The following is a 13,126-nucleotide window of genomic DNA, read 5'->3' as shown; positions in this document are numbered from 1 at the left end:
GCCCGACCGAGTCCGACCTCAGGTGACCGACATTACAAATGATGTACGTCCAGTAGTGACCAGCCAATCAAACATCGTTGCACTAGTCACAAACAACCATTGGATCCAAGGCCCATATAAACACATACACATTTGACCATAGAGTTAACTTGTATAGTAAACACATGGCCGTTATCCCGCATGTACTAATGTACCATGTCATATGATGTGATTAGTCTTATCAATCTTTTACATGCATACTCTTACAAATCTCACCATGTTCATTATCATGCTTAATCAACACACGTTTTAACAAAATAGAGTTCATTGTAAAACAAAATGTATTTCATAAGAGTTGTAAAGATGCATGTTTGGTACACATAAAATAGTCGTCTAACACGAAAAAAATAACAACAAGTATTCATGTGAGTTTGTACTCACCCGGGTCGTATTGTTCCTCTACAAACTCCTCTAAATGTTCCACACCCTCATAATTTGTGAAAAGACCTAACATCAGTTCTAGGTTTGAGCTAAAGAGAGTCCTAGACTTAAACATGTGCAAAACAGAGTTTCTACCTGATCATCAAACGTTCAAGCAGAATGGTTTGAATGTTCGGCCTCGACCTCGAATTTTCGGCCAAAGAGGTTTGAACGTTTGATGCTGGGCAAAAAACTAGTTTCAAACCAAATACTTTCCTAATCACTTTTAAGCAAGTTCTAAGGTCATAACAAGATCCTTAATAGACTACTAGCTCAAAACAATATCTCCATGCAAAAGAAACTACGTCTAACATTGTTAAAACGTTAAGCCAAGCTTAAACCAAGATTAAAAATTAAAACAACAATATGAAAACCTAAACCAAGATTAAAGCCCAAATCTAACAACTAAACAGTGAAAAATACTTAACCAGCATAATAACTAGGTAAAAAACAAGTTAAGTTATAAATGTTACCTCTCTAGAAGCAAAGCCTTCAAGAAACTCTCATTTCCATCCAAAAACTCACACACGCTCACAAGTAGGGTTTTTTTAGGGCACAATGGCAGAATGTAGCCCAAAGGGGGAGTGGGAAGGAGTATTTATAGGGTTGGAAAAGTTGCGGGTGCTGCTGTGACGGTCCTACAACTCATTGAATGTTTGGTGGTCCTTGGTCGAATGTTCGGTGTACCATTGCACATTGGTTATAGGGTTGCAAACTGAACATTTGGTCATTACCCAGTGGTCCTAAGCATTTGGTGGTCCCCCTTCGAACGTTCAATGTACTATTACCCAATGGTTCTAAGGTTGTAGATCGAATATTCGGTGGTCCCCCTGTCGAACGTTTAGTCATAACCAAAAATCTTACTTTTAATGAACCCCAATGAACCAAGGAAGCATGTTAACCCTTTGATTAAGCTAAACACAGTCTAGTAATTACTCGAGGACTATAGGTTATTGATAAGCGCCGAATGTTGCACATTCATGCCTCTGAAACTCGGATATGTTAATTCCTTAGCATTGTTATTTATTTGATTTTTTTTTTTAATTTTATTTTTTTTAGGGTTTTAAACGAAAGATGCAAGAACTCCATTGAAAATTGGGCAAAAAAGCACACTTTGGATGCATTTTGGACACCTAGGATCAAGCCCACCTTAGAAGGGCTCGAGCGTGCAAGCAGCAAGGCTCGAGCGCACATCAGCTAGGGCTCAAGCGCACCGGCTCTCGAACGCCTTCTTGCCTAAGCTCGAGCGCACACGGGCGTCCAATACATGGCGAAAGCCCTTTTCCACCTTGGAGTAGGTTTTCAGTCTCACACTTGGACTGGGAGACTAACCTACGGTTTTCCTAGGGTTTCTAGGTTTTTAGAGTTCTCCTACTCCTTATAAATAGGCCTCTAACCATTGACGAAAGACACACTACTACCTATAGCAAAAATTCAGTAAATACTTTTTGAAGACTTGAAGAGTTGAAGGGAAGTAGATCATGGTAGGAGGCCATCGTAGCAGAGTCATGAGCGGCTAAACTCCTCGTGGGGTATTGATGTTACCCTATCCAAGCACAATGGTTTAATTGCATCTTCATTTAGAGATTTTCAGTTTATGCATGTTGGTTGTATAATTATGAGGATTGCTACAATTTGATATTTTTCTTAATGTTTAAATGCAATTGTTCTTAATTTCAAAATCAATATTGGTGAAATTCTTATCTTGTCTTAGAAAGTCTTTTACTTTTATTGAACTGAAATCATTCTTATTTTCTGTGATTATGGGGATGACGATTATACAACGGTTTTAATTGACATATGATCAAGAGGGTTATATAGGTCATGCCTAGGGAAGACGGATCGTACTACACCCAAGTTTAGTGTAATTTAGGTAGATGGTCCGTGCCAACCGAAGATGAGTTATAATAATTCCTTGATTGTATGTATCCTATTAAGGAACTAGATAATCCATACCTAGGGAAGATGGGTCATACCGCAGCTTAGTAGTTAGGTGGACGATCCATGCCAACTGAAGAAAAATTATACTTGTTCCTTAATATGAGTTTCTTGTTTATTTAATCATGCATAGAATGAATCTCTTTGATTAAATATGGTTAACCATTGATTTGCAGATAGCGATGAAGCTAATACCTTACACTCTCTCTCTTATATTTCAATTCTCTTTTGCGTTTATTTTATGCACTTTAGTCTACAAAACCAAATCAATCTCTTTTAAATGAAGTTACTTTTAATCTTGAAAAGCTTGATAATAACACCCAAGCAGTCCTTGTGGTTCGACACCCTCAATAAAGTTCTATCCTACGAGGACTCGTACTATTGCGAGTGGTAATTTATTATTGATATATTTTGTTTTAAAAAGACCACATTAGTTATGGTACTTGTAGGGAGCATGTCATTTATGCGTTTTTGTCATCTTAACTAAGTGTTGTATCACGAGGAAAAACATTTATTAACCTTTTTTACTTTTTTGATATCATTCTAGAGACGTTGATCAAATCTTCCATAATAAATAAAGTTTTAAATTAATAATATTTTTGTCTCATTCATTTATTCCTACATTTAGTTAATTGTTCTGGTAAACCTTATAAAATTTTGCGCCTCTGAGAGAGCAAGTTAACAAACCTAGTCCTAGTAGGCTAGGGGCATTACACACACCATCCAAAAAGCGAGTTCGATCGATCATTTGATTATATCATGATTGATACGATTAGTGCACAAGGATGATACAAAAGTCATTGGGTTCGATTTATCTTTCGATCATATCACAATTGATTTGAGTAGTGCACAAGAATGATACAAAATCAGAGTTTGATTGCCCTTCGATTCTATTGCAATTTTAAGTATTCGATTTCCTGGTTACATATAATATGATAATAAAACATTAATGCAAACAGTTTTTGACACGGCTTACAAACCTAACACGAACTTATAGGGTTAGTGTGACGTCCTACGTCGCCTGGGTGTGAGATGGAGATGTCTTTATACGTATACTTATACCCTTCATGACAACAACGCGTTTTAAAGTCGTGATGGATATGAACCCATCAAAACTCCGCAGTAAAGCATGCTTCTGCGAGAGTAGTATTAGGATGATTGACCTCCTGGCAAGTCTAGTTTGGGGGAGTTAAAAGTGAATAATATTGTATGTCATTGGGGTGAGATGTTACAAATGGTATCACAGCCATTACCCAGCTTGAGATGAGGGAGCGTGCACAAGTCCATGAGGGGGTCGCTAGAGGGCACTCGCTGGGATGCCAAGAATGGGCTAATCCCATGAGGGTCGCCAATGGAGACGCTGGGTCCTAAGAGGGGTGACTGAGACGTCCCACGTCGCCTGGGTATAGAGATGGAGATGTGCTTATATGTATACTTATACCATTCATGACAACAACGCGTTTTAAAGCCGTGATGGTTATGAACCTCATTAGAACTCCACAGTTAAGCGTGCTTTTATGAGTATGATACCAGGATCGGTGACCTCCTGACAAGTTTGGTTTAGGTGAGCCCAAAGCAGACAATATTATGTGTCATTGGGGTGGGATGTTACAGTTAGAGTTTGGCATAGTTGGCTTTAGGTCACTATCAAGTTGATCTACTTGACCCATTTAATAAACAAGTCAATCATGGGTTAAACCACTTGACACATGGGGATCCATTTGACTCGTATATTAAAATTATTTTTCTTCTTTCTAGCAAATTTAAAAATTAAAAAAAAAAAAAAAAAAACTGACTAAAAAAATGTGAAGTGAAAATATCTCCGACTATTTCACTCTCCCTCTCTCTTGCTCTGGTTCTTGGGCATCATGATTCAGGAGCTTAAACGTAGCCCATGTTAACTTTGTCTTTTTCTTTTCTTTTTTATTTTTTCCTTTTTTTTGTTCTAGCAAACTCTGTTTATTTCTACAATACTCTCATTTCTTTCACGCATAATGTTACGGGAATGGATTTTATGCGAAATATTTATTAATATTATGATAAATTAAAATATATGATATGGTAAAAAAATTTATTGTGTTTATTTTTATTCATAACATAATGGCCTTTAAATAGGTAAATTATTACAATATTTTCTAGGGCTCAGTCATCAGCTTTTATTGGAATATAAATTAGGGCTGAGTCATTAAGGCTCTTACATGGAATAAAATAAAGTTAATATCAAATAAATATATACACAATTAAATATCCTAGACTATCATATATTTTACTATATCCTAATATTAATAATTGTTCCGCAAAAAACTCCATGCTCGCAACATTATGTCACGTGAATGCATGTAACGGGATAAATTGTTAGGTTTTGAGTGAACCTAAACCTTTTAGATTTGTTGAAGGGAATTTAAAACCTTTTCAAGGTTTGTAATAATTTTATGCTTCCTTTATTCATAATATAATGGCTTTTAAATAGGCAAACTATTACAATATTTTTTAGGCCTGAGTCATTAGCTCCTACTAGAAATATAAACTAGGGCTGAGTCATTAAGACTCTTACATAGAATAAAAAAAATTAAAAAAAAAAAAAAAAAAAAAAAAAGACAATATCAAATAAAAGTAAACACAATAAAATATTCTACCGTATCATATATTTTAATATATCATAATATTAATAAATGTTCCGCGTAAACTACATTCTCGTAACATTCTTTTCCCCTTAAAGATGACATTGCCTTCAAGGTCCTGAAAATCTTTTTCTTAAAATAATCTTGCACTTGAAACTGCCTCTGTAGCTAATTCTCTCGCAGGACCTTTCGTTACTTTTCTATCCCAACTAACTTCTTCTTTTTTTATTGAAATCTCGCTGGCTTCCACAACGTTTGACCTTGACCCAAAACTAATTTCTTTTTTTTTTCGTTAGGTCACCCATCTCAATTCTTCTATTTTCTTCTTTTCTTTTCTTTTCATTTTCCTTTGAACCAAACAAACGCTTGTATGTCGGTGTCTCTCGCATGAGATCGGAGTCAACCAAAAATTCTCTCCATTAAATACTTATCTATAGTACTGTAGTAACAAGGGCAAGACCCAGGAGTGCGAATGTGCAATGCAAACCAACCAACACGGTGAGAATGGTGGCGGCGTGAGTTGAGAGTGCCTCTTCGTAGTTTGGCGGAGGAACGATGTGGCTAGGTTGACGATGATTCGATTGGACATCGTCGTAGGATGCAACGACGGAGGTTGATGGCGACGGCGACACTGGAGAGATGGTGGTGATGGAGATTCTGATCTAGCGCTGCAGGAGTCTTGGAGGTGGATTTATTTGGTGTTTCTACTGTTCTTTTTTTCCTCTTTTTTGTCACGGTGGGAATGAGATTGGGTTGTAGGATTGTAGCTTCAACGCGGTAGAATGAGTGGATTGCATGGTTACTTGCGGCTAAATACTTTTTTAATTTCTCAGCCTGCTGCTGCATATTCTTCATCAAAAGTTTCAACAAGTCCCAAGATGGTGTGGTTATTCCACATCGGTTATAGAAGGGGTTGGTGGTTACTTTATATAAGTGTGAGAGAAAGCCTTACATCTTGAACTAGCTTTTGGGGTTGAGATATGTTGTACAAATTTATTTAACTCGCAAGTGCACGAATCAATTGTAGTTTAATGAATTGTAAGTGCGAGGTTGAACCCATAGAGAATTGTAATTTTAAAAGAGCAATTTAAATCTAAACTAATTAAATCCTAACCTAGTTCCAAAAAGGTTTTGAATCTTGATTTTTTTGAAATTAAAAGACAAACACAAACTAATTAAAATAAACTAAGAGATAAAAGACTAAGGTTAGAGAATTCATACTCATCGAATCATAACAACATACTTCCATGTTTATCAATATTAATCTGAAGTTCTCACAATTGAAATCTTAGATATATTTTACTATGTTTCAACAGTTAATCAAAAGCATCCCATGTATCCATTCATTGCACAAATCACAAGAGGAATCCAATATCAATTAAATCATTAGATGTATCCGTAAATCACAAAAGATATCAAATCTTAATTGAAACACCAAATGTATTCGTCGAACAAATCATAAGAGATATCCAATTATTTAGGCAAATAAAATTAAGCAATCAATTATGTGAAATTATCTTAACTCATCAAGTGTATACTTGAATTACAACAAGATATCTAAGAATTATGCCACATATTGAAAAGAAGTAAAACAATTGAAATAATAAACACAATAAAATCAGACAAATAAAGACTCACATAAAAGTATTGATGTTCTTCATCGGTAAGGCTTTATTCCCAACTTTAGTTGGGAATATAGCTCCACATAAAAATAAAACCTAAATCTAAAGAAAATCTAAACTAAAAAGAGAAAAACTATAGAATTTTTCTCTCTGGAATTCTATCTCGTTTCTTGAATTGCAAAGAAGTCTATTTATAGGCTTGGGAAAGTCCTAGAAGCCCTAGTAAACCTAGATAACTCGGAGGTCTGTTTCCAGTCAAAATAAAAGTCTAAAATCGGAATAGGATTCGTCCAGATTTGTGTCCTTTAATTGCGGGGCGATTTTGGCATAGTAACTGTCCGAATCAGGAAAATCATATTTTACAATGGATTGTATTATTTTGAGTTAGCTTTCCAATACCACTTGAATCACTTCAATCCGATATTTGAGCGGAAAGTTATGGTCAAAATATTGAGACATGTGCAGACTCTGAATTTGAATCCAATCCAAAATTTTATCCAATCTGATCTTTAATCCGATTTAACCATTTCTTGGATTTGGTTAAACTTAACCACATCATCTAGGTCTTCTCAAAGTATGCTTTCTTTCAAACTTTGCATTTTTTCCTTTAAAGTTGTAGTTTTCTTTAACAACCTACAAAATACTAAAAACACAAAACATTAAATAATGACACAACTAAAGGATTAACTAATGTAAATAAAGGGGTCCAAGTATGCAATATTTGGCACTTATCAAACACCCCCAAACTTATATTCTGCTAGTCGCTTAGCAAACAAAACGAAAAATAAAATGAAAGCAAGAAACATAAATCCTCTTTCGTGGGAGAGACGATTGCATTTAGCATATACAACAAGTCTTTTAAACCCTTAGGCATCTCTAGTGGACGAGTGAAGTCTCGTGAAGGCTTTACAGGAATGATACCCACAAACATTGTGCACTATGTTGTTGACAAGAAAGAATTTTCACATAAACCATGGTTCTTGTTAGTTCTTGTGTTGGCTTAATTCAGTTCCAAAATGCAGAGGCTACTGTTCACGAGCTCAAACACTGATATAGAATGTTCAGAATCCAATCTCCACCGTTCATAATGTAGATTCATGTGTTATGAACGTCCCTGCAAAATTTCAGCTCAATCGGACCACAAACGCCAATCGATCGGGGCTGTTGATCAAGACTGGACAGCATTTCCAGAATGCTGTTCCACCCATGTCCGGACATGCCTTCCTCGGGTCCGGACCTCATTTCCAGAAACTCAAATTTTGCTCCGCAAAGCCGTGTCCGGACAGCCCATTAACATGTCCGGACATCCCGTAAGTTTGAGGCCCAAAAACGTGATTTTAAGTGGTTTAAGTCTAGGGTTTTGTCGGGGGTATATATACATCATTATAGAAGATAGAAGTACGAATTTTCACCCCCAGAGAGTTCGTCGGAGGCTGTGCTAAGAGAGATCATATGTGGTGAGCGTTAAATTGAATCTCTTAGAGTTTTAGTTATTCCTTTGATAAATCTACGGTTGAGAAGTCTATCGGAAGAGTCCGGTAAAGGAGAATCACGTTGAAGAAGATTGTGAGCAAGGAGACGAGTTGTAGGCTTGTCGATCTTACAGAGCCAAGGTCTTGCAAAGGGTTGTAAGTGTTCCTAGTGTCTGTAATCTCTGGATAATCTTTTGATAGTGATTTCCTGGGTTTGGCTGCCCCGGAGAGGTTTTACTTTTAGATCGGTTTCTAAAAGGTTTCCTCTTCGTCACCAAAATATTTGTGTCTGCCTCTTTATTGCTTTATATATTTTGGGTGATTGAATTGTTTATTGCTTCATTATATTAATTCCGCATAAATTATGATAAACAAGTTTTTGGAGTCGGCATAGCGTTTTTCAGTTCTTATTCATGAGCAAACTTAAAAAGACAAACATCATCATTACAACCAAAAGGAAATCCAGAGTCAAATCAAGCACAAATGAACAATTGAGACCTCATATGTTCTGAAAAATGTAAAGTGTAATTATCATACAATCATAAAGCTTTCAGTTTAAACTTAAGACAAGTTCCATAAAATTTGTAAGAATCCCTAACAAATGAAACAACCAAGGCAATATATGCATTTTTTTTTCTTTTTTTTACAAGCTCTGCAATGTCTAACTTCCTTAAGCTTTCTAATTGACCCATGTAATAAGTGTTAGGCCAATGACTCCCAAGCCAGGTGGCTTTAGGGCATTAGATGTAGAACATCCCTAAGAGCTTAGTAATTTAAGTCAAAAAAGCTACGAAGTCAGACTAGCCATATCTTAAATCAACACTGAATTTCACACCTTTTGACACGAACACTCAATGCTTAATGAGGCAAGAGGTCCGGTTACTCAGTGGAAAACTCAACATGATATTTCTTTTCTTTTTCCTTCTCTTTTTTATTTATTTATTTTTATATCTTGCAAGCCAATGGTTATTCATCAATAGGTTATCCAACAAATCTCAAAGAGAACAAGCTTAAGCTTAAACATCATATCTCACAGAAAACATGCTAATGTGCTCATAAAAACTTATATCAAAACAAATGAAATCTCTTTTACCCAAAAATAAGTCAAAGGACTCAGATTCCTAATGACATAATGATGTGTTCAACCCTTTAAGCGAGCTAATGAAATGCAAACCACAGTTACAGTTTAACTCAAACTTGACAACAACATAGCACAATTTTTTTTTTTTTTCAAATTTTTTAACACAAAATGACAAATAAAAATAAACAAATAAGAACAAAAATAAATAGACAAAGTGTTTTTCCATACCCCCAAACTTGAATTACTCATTGCCCTTGATAATTGCTAAAATATTCATATTTTCAGCCCTTAATTTGCATATTTTAATCCTTTGGTTTTGGTTGATTAGGTCATTTTAATTCCTTTTTTTTTTTGTGTTTTTCATACCTTTGTAGGCTTTTGGAACAAAATGAAGTAAATCTAGATGATTTGGGCTCAAAGAGAGAATATGGGAAAAATGGGAGCTCCCTGACACTACGATCGATCACAGGGTACCTGCGATCGAGCGCAGTACCCGAGAAGATCAAGCACAAATCAGGCCAGGAGCGATCGAGCGCATGACAGAAGAAGGATCGATCGCAGACCTGCGATCGAGCGCACACGGGTTGCGATCGATCGCACCCGTGCGCATGAGACACATCAAGTGGCGGCCAGATTGTCATTTCTTCCGTATTAGGGTTTTCCAACTCCCAATTGTAATAAGTTCTGAAACCCTGCGAAATTCCTAGGTTTATTACTTTGTCAAGGACTTCTAAGGCCTATAAATAGACCCTTAAGTCTCTAGAATAGATATACTTGGTAAGGAGAAGAATATGAGCTCTTCAAGTTCAAGTCTCGGGTTTATTCTTTTCCTTTCTTTTCTTTTCTTTATGAAGATGTTTAATTTTATGTGTAGCTAATTTAATTAGTAGGGCTTGATTGAAGCCCTAGTTATGTTTAGTTAATATTTCAATATTGGCGCCCTTGTAATGATCTTGTTGTGCTATTTAACTTGATTAACACCTATGATAAGTGCCAAATATTGCATATTTAGACCCCTTTATTTACATTAGTTAATCCTTTAGCTGTGTCGTTATTTAATATTTTGTGTTAGTTTTGTGTTTTTAGTGTTTTGTAGGTCATTGAAGAAAAACTGCAGCTTTAAAGGGAAAAATGCGAAGTTTGGAAGAAAGCATACTTTGAGAAGACATAGATTGTGTGGTTAAGTCTAACCAAATCTAAGGAAAGGTTAAATCAGATTAAAGTTCAGATTGGATAAGATTTCGGATCGGATTCAAATTCAGATTCTGCACATGTCATAGTATTTTGACCATAACTCTCCGCTCAAATATCGGATTGAAGTGATTCAAACGGCATTGGAAAGCTAGCTCAAAATAATACAATTTGTTGTGAAATAGGATTTTCGTAATTCGTACAGTTACTATGTCAAAATCGCCCTGCAATTAAAGGACACAAATTTGGACGAATCCTAGTCCGATTTCAGACTTCTATTTTGACAGGGAGACAGACTTCCGAATTATATAGGTTTACTTGGGCTTCTAGGATTTCCCTAAGCCTATAAATAGACTTCTTTGCATTCAAGAAAAGATACACAATCCTAGAGAGCAAAATTCTTTTGTTTAGTTTTTCTTTAGGTTTAGGTTTAGGTTTAGATTTTATTTTTATGTGGAGCTAAATTCCCAACTAAGGTTGGGGATGAAGCCTCACCGATGAAGAACATCAATACTTTTATGTAAGTTTTTATTATTCTGATTTTATTGGGTTTTATATTTCAATTGTTTTACTTCTAATCAATTGTATGGAGTGATTCTTGGATATCTCTTGTGATTCAAGGATACATTTGATGATTTGAGATAATTTCATATGATTGATTGCTTGGCTTTTAACTCATAAAAATTGGATATCCCTTGTGATTTGTTCTACGGATACATCTGGTGTTTCAATTTAATTTGGATTCCTTTTGTGATTTGGTCAATGAATGGATACATGGGATGGTTTTGATTAATTCTTTGAAGTATAGTAAAACATGTCTATGATTTAATTTGTGAGAACTTCGGATTAATATTGATGAACATAAAGTATGTTGTTATGATTTTGTGAGTGTGAATTCCCAAACCTTAGTACCTTTATCCTTAGATTTACTTATTTTATTTAGATTATGTTTATCCTTTAATTTTCAAAACTCAAAAATCAAAACCCTTTTAGAACTAGATTAGGATTTAATTAGTTTAGATATAAATTGCTCTTTCAAAAATACAATTCTCTGTGGGATCGACCTCACACTTGCAATCCATTAAACTACAATCGATTCGTGCACTTGCGAGTTAAATAAATTTGCACAACAAGTTTTTGGCGCCGTTGCCGGGGAATTGTTCAATTTTTGAAACCAATTTATTTCTAAATTAGTTTTATTCTTCTACTAGTTATAATTAAGATTTTATTTTTCTGCAATTTGTTTTGTTTTATTCGTGTTACTAAAAAATAAAAATAAAAAAAGATTTTTCTTGTTGTTTTTTGTTTTGTTTGGCTTGTTTTACAGTTCTGCCGCAGCACCTTCCGCACATCAGCGCGATCGAGCGCATTCATAGCAAAAGCAGCAGTTCCGTAGATCTTTGCCAAAAATTTATTTTTGGTCCTTTTTGTGAGTTTTTAAATTTTCATTTTCATTTTTTTTTATTGTGTTAGCTGTTCTTTTAGTTTATTTTATTTTTTTTAAAAAAAAATTTGGTTAATATTTTATGTGGGATATCTGCATGCTAAAAAGTGAGGGGAAGCATGAATTTTCATTTTAATGATTTTAATGCATCTCCTAGTTATAGGACATCAGCTCCTACCAACTATCCTCAAAATTTTTACCCACATAAACCATGTTCATTTTCTTTCAATCCTTATCATGAGGAAAACAATTGTCCAGATTTGCGAGCTGAGCTCGATGACTTATGGGACAAATTATACCAAATCAGAGCAGCTAGATCTAACTTTTCATATGAACAAATGAACACTAGTTTCTCCAGCCTGGGGTTTAATTCAAATTTCAATTGTTATAACTCGGACTGGAGCAACCAATCTGGTTTCTCATGGTCAGCTCAAGCTACAGGAAATTATGCTCACCAATTTGATGAATTGCACCATTTAGAATATCCGCAGTTCGATCAGCAAGCTCAACCTCCCATTTATCAGGCTACCACTCAAGTGCCACAGCCTGCAACACAGTCATCATTGGAAGCCATGATGAAAACACTAATAGAAAAAGTCGACCAGTCCAACTCCCAAGCTATACAAGAGCTCAAGAATTCCAACTCCCAAGCTATACAAGAGCTAAAAGGTTTTACCAATCAAGCTGTACAGGAGCTGAGGAATTCCAACATGGCTAATGGTAGAGACATACAAGAACTTAAGCAGGCCATGACCAAGATAGAAGGACAGATCGGTCATCTAGTTGCTGACTTCAACAGAATAGAGGAAGAAGAGCTTCAAAGTCAGCTGATGGCTGAAAGACACTACATGATGGATGAGGATGATTCTGAAAATTCTTATCATGAGCATGCCCAAGTCACCATCACACTTGAGAGTGAGGAAATTGTGGATAACAAAGAGGAGGAAGAGAAAGTTGAGCAAGTTGAGCACCATGAAAATGGTGAACTCCCAATGGATCCTAATCTGCCCAGTGACATGGAAGTGAGTACTGAAGCTCCTGCCAGCACCACTGTCCCTCTTGAGACACATCAAGAGCCCAAAGCTTCAGCGCCTAAATATCTCAAAGAGCCATCTTATGTCAAGATACTCAAGGACTTGTGTACACAAGCACACAAATCTAGGAACCGCTTTCCTAAGATGATCCTTTAAAGCAAGAAATTCTACATAAGATGGCGAAACATCCTTCCAGAGGGGTATGAAGTTTTGAAGAAGAAGGGGTGGAAGGGATTGGTTGGACATCCGCATGATAGGGGGAAG

This window comes from Corylus avellana, chromosome 5, assembly GCF_965113065.1.
Source record: "Corylus avellana chromosome 5, dhCorAvel1.hap1.2, whole genome shotgun sequence".
Classification (NCBI taxonomy): Eukaryota; Viridiplantae; Streptophyta; class Magnoliopsida; order Fagales; family Betulaceae; genus Corylus; species Corylus avellana.
Note: the sequence above shows the minus strand (reverse complement) of the source record.